The sequence below is a fragment of the Myxine glutinosa genome, chromosome 1 (assembly GCF_964187855.1).
Source record: "Myxine glutinosa chromosome 1, kmMyxGlut1.1, whole genome shotgun sequence".
NCBI lineage: Eukaryota > Metazoa > Chordata > Myxini > Myxiniformes > Myxinidae > Myxine > Myxine glutinosa.
In genome coordinates this window covers 354,184,786-354,200,862 of record NC_136261.1, presented here as the reverse complement: position 1 = coordinate 354,200,862, position 16,077 = coordinate 354,184,786, and positions in this window count along the sequence as shown.

The following is a 16,077-nucleotide window of genomic DNA, read 5'->3' as shown; positions in this document are numbered from 1 at the left end:
TTGGGTATTTTGGGTCCGTTGGGTTTTCATTGTCTTTACAGTCTTTTTTTTTTCTTTTTTTTGGGGATACAGGATCGAGGCTCGTGAAAGAGCCAACATTTATCACACACCAAAAAAAATCAAACAGACACACAAAACATATAATAAGGGCAGCGGTAGACAAGATGGGGGAGAGAAGGGGAAGAACACAAACACAACATTTGAGAGCAGGGACATCGGGAGATCGGTGGGAGGGCTTGGGGAGAGGAGGCGTGGGAAGGGGGGGAGGGGTGGGAGAAATATAAAACACAAGGACACTGCAAGGACTTCCAGGAAAGAAGTTGGTATTTCAAAAAATTGAATCTGGGGTGAAATTAGCTGGGGTAGAAAAGATCAATGTTTTGGATGGGGGAAGATAAGAGATGGTGGTGATCAGCTGTTTTAAAGACCTGGAGGGAGGGGTGGGATTGAAGAGAGTGATGGAGTTTGCTCCAGAGGTGGGAGAAAAGAGGAATGAAGAAGTGAAGGTGAGCAGAGAGTCTTGATTTTGGCAGTTTAACCATATGAGGGTTGCAGGCAGATCTTGTGCAACCTGTAGGAATATTTGGGGGACAGAGCCCAGAGAGAGCTGGGGGAGCAAGGCCAGAGAGGAGTCGGTAGAAGACAGAAAGACCAGCAACCTGCCTGCGGTGAGTACGTGAAAGGCCCTCGGAGTTAGCTTCATCGCGGGAGATTCCAATGATTCTGATTCCAAAATACCCCAAAGACCCTTAAAGACCCCGAAGACCCTGAAGACCCAAATGGTCCCAAGATCCAAAGGACCCTGAAGATCTAAAAGACACTGAAGACCCCAAATACCCTTAAAGAACCAGAAGACCCTGAAGACCAAAAACACCCCGAAGATACAAAAGAAAACGAAGACCAAAAACACCCCAAATATCCAAAATACCCCGAAGACCCTTAAATACCCAAAATACCCCGAAGGCCTAAAAAAAAAAAACCAAATAACCAAAATACCTGGAAGACCCAAAAAAACCCAAAGGCCAAAAAGACCCCGAAGACCTCGCGAGATCTCGCGAGATCTCGCATCTCGAAGGAGATCTCGCGAGATCTTGGAGACGGCGGCAGGGATTTTCGAAGCTCCACACGGTCTCCACGTTTTTCGAAGTTAAGTCTGTTCACAATTGTATTTTGTCGAAACTGTATTTATCTTTCGGTGTGTGAAGTTATTGTGTGCAACTTTGGTTGTTTCTCGGTGTTTATCTTTCATAAATTGATCGTCTGTTTGCCGTGTCGCGAGCAAGGCCTTTGCCGCGTCGCGAACGATTTGAAATCGAAGTTAAGTGATTGTTCCCATTTGTATTTTCGTTAAAACTGTATTTATTTATGGTGTTGTACGTATATTGTGTCCCAACGAAGATTTTTCGGTGCAAATCTTTCATACCTGTATTGAAAATCGTGTTAATTCGTGTCGTGTCTTGAGGCCTTGTACAGTGTGCACTGTACAACCTTGAGGCTTTGTTTTTCTCAGCGGTCCGTCGTTTGTGATCCAATAACTTTCGTTCTCTGTATTCCCAGTCTTTTCACCCATAGCCTACTTCCTTGTGTAAATCTCAACTCAAAAAATAAAATAAAAAATAAAAAATAAAAACACAACAAAAAAAAACAAACAAACATTTCCTTCTCTGTTCTCATTCGTTTATTCATTCTTATTCGTTCGTTCGTTCTTCGACCACGTGTTTCTCCCCCATTTCCCCAGATAGTTTTCACTCATTAACCTTCAATGTTTACACTTTCCCCTCAAGTTATGTATTCCATCATATTTTATAACACCTTTTTCTTCTTCTTCTTTAAAAGGCTGCTTTCGACTTGCTCACCAAATCAATTCATCCCCAAAAAAATATCCATCTCCTATAGTGCCTTTTTTCTACATTCCCTAAACTCTCCTGCACTCCATCCTCCATCCAGCGTCCTTAAACGTATTTTTAACTCGAAGGTCACAAGAAACTCATTTTGCAATAAATGTTCGTTTCCCATAAATCGTACACTTTCAAAAATCCAATCTCACCCCTCCCCTCCAAATCTTCCCCATAACCCCTCCCCTCCAAATCTTCCCCATCACCCCTCCCCTCCAAATCTTCCCCATCACCCATCCCTTTCAAATCTCCCCCCTTGCCCCCTCCCTCCTAAACTACCCCCTCACCCCTCCCCGCCAAGACGCCCCCTCGCCCCTCCCCTCCTAGACTCCTGCCTCACCCCCTCCCCTCCAAATCTCCCCCATATCCCATCCCTTTCAAATCCCTCCCCTTGTCCCTTCCCTCCCAAACTCCCCCCTCACCCCTCCCCTTCAAATCTCCCCACCCTCATTGCTTCTCAATTTCCCCCCTCTCACTCCCCCTCCTCAAAGCATCCTCCCCGCTTCTTCCCCCTTCAAACTCTCACCTCCATCTCCCCCAACCTTCTGCCTCGCTCTTCCCCCTCCTCAAATAACACCTCATTGTGGCTCACCCAATCACCATCAAACCTTTTGTCCGCCCCATCCTTCCCTTTCTCCGAGCTATTCTGAAATCTCTGACACACCTTCAACAGCTCTCCCTACCTCTTCCACCTCTTCCACATCTTACCCTACCCCTCCTCCCCCCTGTTCTGTATCTGATGCTCCCCCTTCCTCTTCATTAACGGTATGGACCTCAAACATCCGGGGCCTTCGTTCAAACTTAACTGATCTCTCCATACAGGTTGCTTCTGTCAAACCAGACGTGATCTGCTTAACAGAAACTTTCCTCCTTTATGATGTCTCTGATTCCATAGTATCTCTCCCGGGCTACTCCCTCCTCCGGTATGATAGACCTGAGCCTCGTCCTGGAGGCGGGGTTGCTATCTTTATCAAAAACTCTCTTCCTCACTCGCCCTGCACTGCACTCTCTCCACCTCACCCCCAGGAATACCTCTGGCTACGGCTTCCCCTTCGCTCCCACCTCTTGTTCATATGTGTGTTGTACCGTCCACCAAACAGTGATGACTCCATCTACATCTCGCTGTCTGATGAAATGGACCAACTTCTATCTACTCATCCCAACTCTCTCTTCCTCATATGTGGTGATTTCAACAGTCATCATGCCAGTTGGCTGGGTGTGGGTACCTCTCTCACCAGCCATGGCTCCTCAGCAAAGGACTTCTGCGACTCACTGGGACTGACACAATCTGTCAATTTCCCGACCCGGATCTCAGTCAACGGAACATCTTCTCTTCTGGACTTGGTTATGACCAACTTCCCTGAAAATGTCTGCTGCTCTTCTTCTGCTCCGATCGGATCATCTGATCATGTCCTTGTTAAAGTGGACATCTCTCTGACCATCCTCAGGGAGCCTGCTCAGCGTCGACGAGTCTGGCATTTCACTCAGGCCAACTGGCACGGTCTTCAAGCAGCCATCAATCATCTGGACTGGTCTCCCATCTCTACCACCTCTGACATCAACTCATCCTGGGAATTCTTCCAAAGTAAATTGCTCTCTCTCATGCACAGATTTATCCCATCTCGTCTTCAGTTGTCATACCCTTCCTCCCGTCCATGGTACACGGAATCTTGTGGTGAGGCTGTTGCCCAGAAACAACTTGCCTTCGTCTCCTGGAAGGCAAATCCAACGGAAGGAAATCTCATTTCCTTTCACAAAGCCCGAAACAAGTATGTGTCCACCCTCAGGAGAGCCAGGAAACAATATCTCTCCGTTCTCAAGACCGAACTCTCTTATCTGTCTCCCTCTTCCAAATCCTGGTGGCGTCTGGTCAAATCCGTTTCTGGTGTTTGTTCCCCCTCCATCCCCTCCCTTACCTCAAACGGCTACACAGCTGACTCCGCACGTGAAAAAGCTGAATGCCTCAACTCTGTGTTTGCCTCTAAATCTTGTGTCCCAAACCCATCCCTCTCTGTACCCACCATACCCAGTCGTACCCTGCTGCTCCTGGACCCCGTGTCCTTTCCTCCTGACAAGGTGGAAAAGTTTCTGTCAACCCTCGACTCTGATTCTGCAACTGGACCCGACGGCATCAGCCCACGGGTCCTAAAATCCTGCTCTGCTGCTCTATCTCACCCTCTCTCTGTTCTCTTCACCCTCTCTTTTGCTCAAGGTCAACTGCCATCTGCTTGGAAATCAGCCAACATCACCGCTTTGCACAAAAAAGGTGCAAAAACAGATCCTAGCAACTACAGACCAATCAGCCTTCTCCCAATTATCAGCAAAGTCATGGAATCCATCATTGCTTCGGATATGAAATCTTTCCTCTTCTCCAATGGCTTGATCTCTGATCATCAATTTGGTTTCAGACCAGGTCACTCTACTCTGGACATGCTGCTTCTGCTGTCTCAACAATGGATAGAGGTCCTCAATGCCAAACAGGAAATTAGAGCTGTCTCCCTCGACATATCACGTGCCTTCGACACGGTCTGGCACCCCGCTCTGCTCACCAAACTCTCCTCCTTTGGTATCCATGGAAATCTCCACGCATGGCTGGCGGACTTCCTCTCTAGTCGTCGTCAACGTGTGGCCCTGAATGGGTTTCTCTCATCTCCTCTTCCTGTTCAGGCTGGAGTTCCCCAAGGCAGTGTTCTGGGCCCCGTGCTTTTTCTGGTCTTCATCAATGATCTCTCTGACTCTCTCGAAAATCCTCTCTATCTCTTTGCTGATGACTCCACTCTCTGCCGCTCCATTCCTCTTCCCTCAGATCGGCAGTCTGCTGCCTCCTCACTCTCTGAAGACCTGGACAAAATCACAGACTGGTCAAACAAGTGGAACATGTCTTTCAATCCTGACAAATCTCACACTCTTACTATGTCTCTCCGAAAAGATCGACTGGACAACCCTCCCATCTACTTTCTCAACAATCCTCTCCAAGAAGTTCTGTCGCTCAAGATTTTGGGTCTCACTATCTGCCATGATCTTTCTTGGGAAAACCACATTTCCAAGCTGGCCTCCAAAGCCAGTCGCCGACTGGGCATCCTCCGTCGTGCGAAGTCCTTCCTCGGCACACCTGAGCTCCTCACCACATACAAGGCTTTCATCCGCAGCTCAATGGAATACTGTTCTCCCCTATGGGCCTGTGCTCCTGCCTCACACCTAGCTCGGCTTCACGCTGTTGAAACCAAAGCTTTCAGAATTATTGGAATCTCCCGCGATGAAGCTATCTCTGAGGGCCTTTCACTCACTCACCGCAGGCAGGTAGGTGGTCTTTCTGTCTTCTACCGACTCCTCTCCGGCCTTGCACCCCCAGCTCTCTCTGTGCTCTGTCCCCCAAATATTCCTACAGGTCGCACAAGGTCTGCCAGCAACCCTCTGATGGTTAAACTGCCGAAATCTCGGCTCTCTGCTCACCTTCACTCTTTCATTCCTCTTTTCTCCCGCCTCTGGAACAAACTCCCTCACTCCCTTCAATCCCACTCCTCCCTCCAGGTCTTTAAAACAGCTGTTCACCACCATCTCTTATCTTCCCCCATCCAAAACCTTGATCTTTTCTACCCCCGCTAATTCACCCCAGATCCACCTTGTTTGAAATTCCAACTTCTTTCCTGGAAGTCCTGGCAGTGTCCATATGTTTTATACCTCTCCCACCGCCCCCTTCCCACGCCCCCCCCCCCAAAGCCCTCGCCCTCTCTCAGATCTCTCGATGTCTCCATGTCTCTCGGTCCCTGCTCTCAAATGTTGTGTTTGTGTCCTTCCCCCTCTCTCCCCATCTTGTCTACCGCTCCCTATGTTATATGTTTTATGTGTCGGTTTGGCTTTCTGTGTGATTAATGTTCGCTCTTTCACGAGCCTCGATCTTGTATACAAAAAAAAAAAAAAAAAAAAGACACAAAACACCCTGAAGAGCACAAACACCCTTAAATACCCCAAAGACCCAAAATACCAGTAAGACCCAAAATACCCCAAAGGCCCAAAAGACCCCGAAGACACAAAACACCCTGAAGACCACAAAGACCCTTAATTACCCCGAAGACCCAAAATACCCTGAAGACCTAAAACACCCTTCAGTGCCCAGAGGATCCAAACACCCTGAATACCCAAAAAGACCCAAAACACCCCAAAGACCCAAAAGACTGTGAAGACCCAAACACCCTGAAGATGAAAAAGACCCTTAAATACTACAAAGAACCAAAAAACTCCACAGACCTTCAAAGACCCGAAGATCCAAAAGACCCTGAAGACCCAAAAGACACTGAAGATCCAAAAGACCCTGAAGACCCAAAACACCCCGAAGTCCCAATACACCCCAATGACCCAAAAGACCCAGAAGACCAAAATACCATAAAGACCCCAAAGACACTTAAATACCCTTTAGACCCAAAAGACCCTTAAATACCCCAAATAACCAAAATACCCCAAAGACAGTTAATGTCCCAGAGGAACCAAAAGACACTTAAGACCCAAAAGCCCCCGAAGACACCAAATACCCCAAACACCCCAAAGACCTGAAACACCCCAAAGACCCAACATACCCGAAAGGCCCAGAGGATCCAAAAGACCCTGAAGACCCAAATGGCCCTTAAGACCCAAAACACCATGAGGACCTAAAAGACCCTGAAGACCCAAAATACCCAAAAGACACTGGAATAGTCAAAGATTCCTATCCCTCTGAAACGACGTGTGGTGAGGTGTGTGGAGTGCACCGAGTCACACGACTGTAATTAGTCGGCATATTCAAGTTTCAATGATATCATTTTTAATTATAATGGAGCAAGCGTATGTGGTTATGTTTGCATATATGTAACCAAAACGTCTTCTTCTTCTTCAAAATTCTTTAACAATTCCATTGTGTTATTTACATTGTTGTATGATTCCCCAGGTGAACACCACAGGAATCACGAATGGCCAATAGCGAGCTTTAACTCTGAAGCGGTCCAGGAGAGCCTCCTCAGCATCGCCGAGTCTGGCATTTCATGCTTTTTCTGGTCTTCATCAATGATCTCTCTGACTCTCTTGAAAATCCTCTCTATCTCTTTGCTGATGACTCTACTCTCTGTCGCTCCATTCTTCATCCCTCAGATCGTTAGTTTGCAGCCTCCTCACTCTCTGCAGACCTGGACAAAATCACAGACTGGGCAAACAAGTGGAACATGTCTTTCAATCCTGACAAATCTCACACACTTACGATGTCTCTCAGAAAAGACCGACTGGACAACCCACCCATCCACTTTCTGAATAATCCTCTCCAAGAAGTTCTGTCACTCAAGCTTTTGGGTCTCACTATCTGCCATGATCTTTCCTGGGAAAACCACATTCCAAATCTGGCCTTCAGAGCCAGTTGCCGACTGGGCATCCTCCGTCGTGCGAAGTCCTTCCTTGGCACACCTGAGCTCCTCACCACATACAAGGCTTTCATCCGCAGCTCAATGGAATACTGCTCTCCCCTCTGGGCTGGTGCTCCTGCCTCACACCTAGCTCGTCTTCACGCTGTTGAAACCAAAGCATTCAGAATCATTGGAATCTCCCGCGTTGAAGCTAACTCCAAGGGCCTCTCACTCACTCACTCACCGAAGGCAGGTTGGTGGTCTTTCCGTCTTCTACCGACTCCTCTCTGGCCTTGCCCCCCACCCCCAGCTCTCTCTGGGCTCTGTCCCGCAAATATTCCTGCAGGTCGCACAAGATCTGCCTGCAACCCTCTTATGGTTAAACTGCCAAAATCAAGACTCTCTGCTCACCTTCACTCCTTTATTCCTCTTTTCTCCCGCCTCTGGAACAAACTCCCTCACCTTCTTCAATCCCACTCCACCCTCCAGGTTTTTAAAACAGCTGTTCACCACCATCTCTTATCTTCCCCCATCCAAAACCTTGATCTTTTCTACCCCCGCTAATTTCACCCCAATTCCACTTTTTTGAAATACCAACTTCTGTCCTGGAAGCCCTTGGTGTCCTTGTGTTTTATACTTCTACCTCCCCCCCCCCCCCTTCCCACGCCTCCTCCCCCCAAGCCCTCTCCCTTCCACACATCTCCCTGCTCTCAAATGTTGTGTTTGTGTGCTTTCCATTCTCTCCCCATCTTGTCTTCCGCTCCCTCTTTTTATATATTTTGTTTGTCTGGTTGATTTGTTTGTGAAGTACATGTTAGCTCTTTCACGAGCCTCGATTCAGTATTCAAAAAAAAGAAAAAAAAAAGTAGAGCATCCATTTGACCTCTTATATAAATGGTGGTTGAATTAAGTTAGCTGACATGAAAATCCAATTCAAGAATTCAAGTCAATCGGATTAAAAATTGAGGCATTTAGAAATTTGAAAAAAGTCATTGACCTTTCGCCTATTATGACCTTTTGGCCTACGCTGATCTCAAAAATAGTTGTTGGTTGAATTCAGTTCACTGATATGTAAATCCCATTCAAATTTCAAGTAAATCGAATGAGAATTGAGGATTTTAGAAATTTGAAATTGTTGTTGACCTTTGACCGATGGTGATCCCAAAAATAGTTGGTGGTTGAATTTAGTTTGCTGATATGTAAATCCCATTCAAATTTCAAGTGAATCAGATGAAAATTGAAATTGTTGTTGACCTTTGGCCTATGTTGACCTTTTGGCCAATGTTGATCTCATCAACAGTTGGTGGTTGAATTCAGTTAACTGATGTGTATATCCCATTCAAATTTCAAGTGAATCGTATGAAAATTGAGGATTTTAGAAATTTGAAATTGTTGTTGACTTTTGACCTATGTTGCTCTTTTGGCCTATAGTGATCTCAAAAATAGTTGGTGGTTGAATTCTTTTTGCTGATATGTTAATCCTCTTCAAATTTCAAGTCAATCAGATAAAAATTGAGGATTTTAGAAATTTGAAATTGTTGTTGACCTTTGGCCTACGTTGGCCTTTTGGCCACTGCTGATCTCAAAAATAGTTGGTGTTTGAAGTCAATTCGCCGACATGTATGTCCTATTCAAATTTCAAGTCAATCGGATGAAAACTGAGGATTTTAGAAATTTGAAAAAAAGTGGTTGACCTTTGGCCCATGTTGACCTTTTGACCTTTTGACGCCAAAAATATATACGATTTTGTCGGACCATGAACTCTACCATTTGGTAAAGTTTCGTGAAGATCGGTTTAAAATTGTGACCTGTAGGCAAGTATAAGTGAGCGAACAGACAAACACACACACACACACAAACCAGAGTGATCAACATACTTGCAATTTTTTTTTTTTTTTTTGCCAAGTAATGAAAAATCACTCATCGAGCGACACTTGGCAAAACAGAACAAAGTGGAATGGCACTGAGTTGAGCATCATTTATATCTCAAAAATATTTGGTGGTTGAATTCAGTTGTCTGATATGAAAATCCCATTCAAATTTCCAGTCAATCGGATGAAAATTGAGGCGTTTAGAAATTTGAAAAAAGCGGATCACCTTGGGCCTATGTTGACCTTTTGGCCTATGCTGATATCAAAAATAGTTGTTGTTTCAATGCAGTTAACTGATGTGTATATCCCATTCAGATTTCAATAGAATCGTATGAAAATTGAGGATTTTAGAAATTTGAAAAAAGGGGTGGACCTTTGGCCTATGTTGACCTTTTGGCCTAAGCTAATCTCAAAAATAGTTGGTGGTTGAATTCAGTTATCCAATATGTAAATTCTCTTCAAATGTCAAGTCAATCGGATGAAAATTGAGGATTTTAGAAATTTGAAAAAAGTGGTGACCTTTGGCCTATGTTGACCTATTGACCCCAAAATATATAGGATTTTGTCGGACCACGAACTCTACCACTTGGTAAAGTTTCGTGAAGATCGGTTTAAAATTGTGTCCTGTAGGCAAGTTTCAGTGAGCGGACAAACACACACACACACACACACACACACACACACACACACACACACACACACACACACACACACACACACACACACACACACACACACACACAACCGGAGTGATCAACATACTTGCAAAAAATAAAAAATAAAAATTGCCAAGTAACAAACACACACACAAACACACACACACACACGCAAACCCTCCAGGTCTTTAAAACAGCTGTTCACCACCATCTCTTATCTTCCCCCATCCAAAACCTTGATCTTTTCTACCCCCGCTAATTCACCCCAGATCCACCTTGTTTGAAATTCCAACTTCTTTCCTGGAAGTCCTGGCAGTGTCCATATGTTTTATACCTCTCCCACCGCCCCCTTCCCACGCCCCCCCCCCCCCAAAGCCCTCTCCCTCCCACAGATCTCTCGATGTCTCCATGTCTCTCGGTCCCTGCTCTCAAATGTTGTGTTTGTGTCCTTCCCCCTCTCTCCCCATCTTGTCTACCGCTCCCTATGTTATATGTTTTATGTGTCGGTTTGTCTTTCTGTGTGATTAATGTTCGCTCTTTCACGAGCCTCCATCTTGTATACAAAAAAAACAAAAAAAAAAAAAAAAAAAAAACACACACACATACACACACACACACACACAAAAACACAAACAGGAGTGAGGAACATACTTGCAAAATTTTTTTTTTTTTTTGGCAAGTAACAAACGGACTCAAATGCAATACCCTCTCCTCTGGCGAGAGTAATGATAACCATATATATTGAGGATATATACTCTTTCGTGAAGAATCCCTGAGACATGAAATTGCAATTTTACGAGTATATTAAATCGATATTAATTATAATAATTTATTATTGTGTTATTAAATTATAATATTTTATTGATATAATATTATTATATTATATGTAATCTTCGTATAATTCACTAAATGTCCGTCTGTCTGTTCGAAGGTACCATAAAAACTGCTGAACCGATCGCAAAGATATTTTGGGTGGGTAATCCTGGGACCCCTGGGAGTAAAATGGGCTGTATCGTTTTCCCAATTTCAGCTTTGGTCTCCAGCATTCTCAGGTTTGCACTTCCACATAACATTCGCGTTCGCATAACGTTCATTGTGACGATGTTCTCATTGTGACGATGTTGTGACGATGTATGTGTTCATGGTCGTGTTTGAATTGACGGTGTGAACGTAATTTCGTGATGTTTTTCGTTTCGTAATCCTTTAATGAACGTTTAATGTTTAATGAACGTTTAATGCCCTTCGATGTCCGGGGCCGCACACGCGCTACACTGGACGGGCCAGCGTGTACCTTGCCCTTCGCCGTCATGCTCGGGTAAACCGCTGAGCCCCATCCGTGATGGGAACTGGGGCTTGAGACAGTGTACCAGGAACGAGGAATTCCCAGTAAGCGCGAGTCATCAGCTCACGTTGATTAAGTCCCTGCCCTTTGTACACACCGCCCGTCGCCACACAAACGTCACAATTAAACACAATCACAATTCACATATTCATGCAACTCGAATAAATACGAATAAATAAATTCGAATTCGAATATTCGAAGAATAATTCGAATATTTTCGTCACAATGAAAACATCGTCACAAACGGGTACTGGAGACAATGTGACAAACGTCACAAACGGGTACAATATTGGAGAGGCCATTGCCTTTTCATTTCGGCTTCCCAATTGAAGCCCCACCCGCAGGGCAGGTACCGTTGCTCGTGATATTTAATTTTAAGAATTTTTTTTTATTTCAATCTGTTTCGCCACTTTTGTACATTTATCTCATCATGCCTGACTCGTTAAAATCCTTGATATTTGTGTTGATTTGTCCTTCGTTTACTTTGGTCTTTGTAGTTTCATGTCAAAGCATTTGCTGATGTTCTCTGATGGCATTGTCCTACATATAATAACTAATTAAAGTAAAAAAAAAAAAAAATTTGATTGGCATGAAAATTTGAAGGGATGGCTCACAATTCGGAAAGTAAGCAACCAAGGTCGGGATTATCCAATAACAACAAAACTGAACATGCTATTTCGATATAACAACGAATGTGCAAGTATCATTACAACATGAGGCATCCTTTCATATTTTCTTCATGTTGAACAAGTGTTTGTTCTTTTCCTTGCCATACACCATGGTGCAGGCAGTGCAGAGATTGGTGCCATCGGACCCCACCCTTACAAAAGGGAAGAGAAGAAGAACAACAACATGATTGTTGATAGGGATCACAATCCTTATCATACTGCTTGGGTCGTGGGGATCTGAGCTTTGTTCAAAAAGCAAGCAAGTGAGGATCTTTCAAAAAGAGAAACCTGATATTTACCAGAAAAGGTAATGTCCCGTTCTTGCCGAGCATAGAAGAAATAAACTTGCCAAAGTGAAGGTGTATGTGCTGGCTCATGTCCACCGAGATGGGACAAGAAGCTGCGAGTGAGCCTAGGGAGGGACGAGCCTGCAAAAAGGTATCGTCGCTGTGTTCTGGTTGTGGCGCATGTGTGCTACAGGACCTACCTGTAGCACACCGCGCGACAGCAGTGTGAGCAAGTATCGGGTGGCTGCTGGCAATGGAACAACTGGATTTAAAAGATCATAAGTACGCCGAATAACTCACAGAAGGAAAGCAGGTCTTTAAGTAAGGCAACATGTGCAGCCGTGGCCCAAGGCAACTTTTGATTCCAAAGAGCCTCACACGGGACAAGCGTCGACCATCCGTACTCGTGGTATTGTGGAGAGGAGCACTTGGTGAGAAAGTGTCCTGTGCGCCACCTGAATACCTGTCTGGTGGCTGCCTGATCGCACTGTCAGCCCGTGCATACTACATTGGACTTGTGTTTGCAGTTGGGAATCAAATACCAGTACAGCATGAGCAAGTGCTTGCAGTGCAAACTGGTATTGTGTTTGACAAACAGTGACCATGCCAACAGCAGCGATTTTCGTGAACTTTGAAAATTAATCAGGCAAGATCGAGCAGCCAGCAATGTTGTTTTTATTCAGAATCATTTCCACAGATCAAGGGGCGAGTTGTACTTATTCATCAAATATGGCAAAATTGTATAATATATGTCTCTCACTTTTACACCAGTCTAACATCTTCCATGTTGAATTCAGGTGAACCCTGGATATATCCCAGAATGTCTTGTAGTAAACGTGATGTTCTTCAGCATCGGGGGAATGTTGTTAATGAAACGTCTGCAGTGTTTGAAAATTATCTTCTCTGTTCAATCGCAAAACCTTGTCTTTAATTTTCACTTTTTTCCTTTCCAGATTATCATTCTCAGTAACGACAATCACACCCAGATTGATTGGCTTTTTATGATGAATTACATGCATTTTATGGAAAGCAAGAACGATCGTTGAGCGAATTTCCTGCATTCTGAAACCAAATATTAATGGATTAACAAAGGCCGGAGAGACTGCACTTAAAAGATCCAAGATAAATCCAAACGTGGGAATTCGTAAAAATCGTTTCAACACAGTTACACCAATAAGTGAAATGAACTGTGCAAAAGATGCAAACAATTGTGTGAAACATGTGTGCAATGCTTTTAGATTTGCCTCTGTGGATGATTTACGACATTTACGAACAATGCACCATGTAGAGTACAGTGCGGTAAACCCGGTTAATGCAATCACAACATACTGTAAAAATAGAGAATAAATAAGTTCAGGATCAACATTTCCACAAGATGACATTGCAACAGATGCATAAGCACAGATAACGTCACGAACTACCACGGAGTTGTTGCAGTACATCATTGTTGTTGGCACAACAACAAAGCTTACACTCAACAAGAAAACGATTGTAAACACTACCATCACAAGTTTCACAGCACCACCTCTGTTCACCATGAGAGCCACGTAACTGAACGGCCAGAAAATAGCCCAATGTCGGTCAACGTACATTAACCACGTGGTGAGAAACTGATGAAACAATGTACAATGTAAGTAAAACAACTGAACCAAACATTCATCAAACGATATTATTTTACGTCTTGCAATTATTCTACTGAAATAGGATGATATTACCACGACTCCCCATAAAGTGTCAGCGAGCGATGATAAAGCAATGTACATGAGCATGGGTGAATTGAATCCACGATAAAAACAAGCCGCCATGATTGCTGCGTTCAGAGGGATTGAAATACACATGATAAACGTGAAAACCGACATGATGACTCTCCCACTATATCCCAAAGGAATGTCCGACACATCCAGTGTGACCGTGAGAGGCAACGATTCCACAACAGTTTCGTTCATGTCTCCTGTAAAAAACACAATGAAAATTGTAATAACTTGTGTTACATCAAGTTCACAATGAAACATTCATTTTCTAAAACAACCGTGCCTGTCTCACAATTTAAAATGAATTTAAAATGATATATAATTGCGGATGTATGTACTGTTTATTGAGTAAACCCTGAGACCCTGAAATCCCTGAGACATGAAGTTGGAAATTGATATTAAAATAAACTTGATTTGTCCTTAAATGTACGTTTCTCTCATCATGTCGGTTTGGCTTACATTTTGTCTCGATACGCTATTTCCACATAACCATGAACGAGCAAGTGAGAGTAAGTCGAGGGAGTGAAGAGCCTGCAAAAGGCGCCGGAGCTGTGTTCTGGTTATGGCCCGTGGGAGCTACAGGACCGAGCGAGAGCAGTGAGAGCAAGCATCAGGTGGCTGCTGACCAAGGAGCAACCGGATAAAAAAGAGCACAAGTTCGGTGAATAACAGAAGTTCGCTGAACAAAAACTAAATACTGCATTAGAGTCATCAAAAGAGCACAGATGGAGTCATCAGGAGGAACCTGGATAGGATTCGGGTTTCAGCTGCTACCCCTCGACCATTAAACCTCACTAAGCTCACAGAAGGAAAGCACGTGACAGTGATAGTAAGCAGGTGATAGTAAACCTACATCTGGGCCATGGTCCAAGGTAACATTTAATTCAAGGTCCAACGCAACGTGTGCGCTACCTGAATACCTGCCTGGTGGCTCTTTGATCACATGCTCAGCCAGTTATTACTCACTGCAATGGATCTGTGTTCGCAGTTGGGAATCAAACATCAGCACAGCAGCAAATGCGTACAGTGCAAACGGGCGTTGTGATGCTCACAAAAAAGATTAAAAAAACACCTCACAAAAAAAAGACAAAAATATCCTCACTAACCGGGGTTTTACTTTTTTCCTGAAAACCATGCTTTCAATTTGCATTACCATTCTGTTCAGTTAAAAAACAAAATCATCTACATTAAATAAACAGGTGATCATGTATAATACAATAACCAAGTTAGAGGGACCAGAGTTCCAATAAACGAAATACACAAATTTATGGAAAACACTTGAAGCACATACAATCGCAGCATTCTCAAATCTGTAATACTTACCTGCAGATGTATGTATGTGAGAGATTAAATTGAATGAAGTCTGTGAAAGCACATGGATCCGTTGCAGTTGGCGAAAACACATGAACAGGTTGAGCAAGATTCCAGAATTCCGTCGAGATGTCTACTTTCTGTACCACCGGCTTCGGTACACACATCACGTTCATCCATAATGCAGTTGTGTATCATATTCTATGAGATGCACCCATTCTGTCTACCTACTATGGGATGCATTCTACTTTATATACATTGTCACTTACTTGTATAATACACAGAAACTTGACGGCTTCGGAAGTATGTTGTATCTGATTCTCCATTATCTGCACACATATATATACGTATATATATATATATATATATATATATACTCTAAGCACAATTCTAAAGAGAGTCCTTGGGCCTGAGGGAGTCTTTGAGAGATTGGGGAAATTGGGTCTTTCTTCTTGGATGGTTGATTGTTAAATCAAGGAGAAACATTCACACAACTTTGTTTCGTGCTCTCATCTGAACCAGCAGCATCTGTTGCTCGGAACACAGGTTCAAATCCCAGATACTGCCGTGAGATTTAACAGGAACAGCCTGGACGGAGAGGGGCATTTGATTTGGTCAAATTTGGCTTCACGCACTTTGTCAGTGCGCACAATCATTCATTTGAAATATGTGTTAGGAATGGCTTGATGGGAGATTATAAAATTACACAATTTTATAATAAATTATAAAACAACAATTATAAAACACGAATTTAATGAAAAAAAATAAGGATGGGAAATGGTCCTTGTGGTCCTTATAATTAGATAGAAACGAGCTCGCCCTAACTGAAAACTACACTCTTAAACACAACAAACACACACACATGAGAGTAAAGAGACAGGGGATAGAGAAAGAAGAAAGATTAATGGGGATGTTCCTGTCGATGAGTCA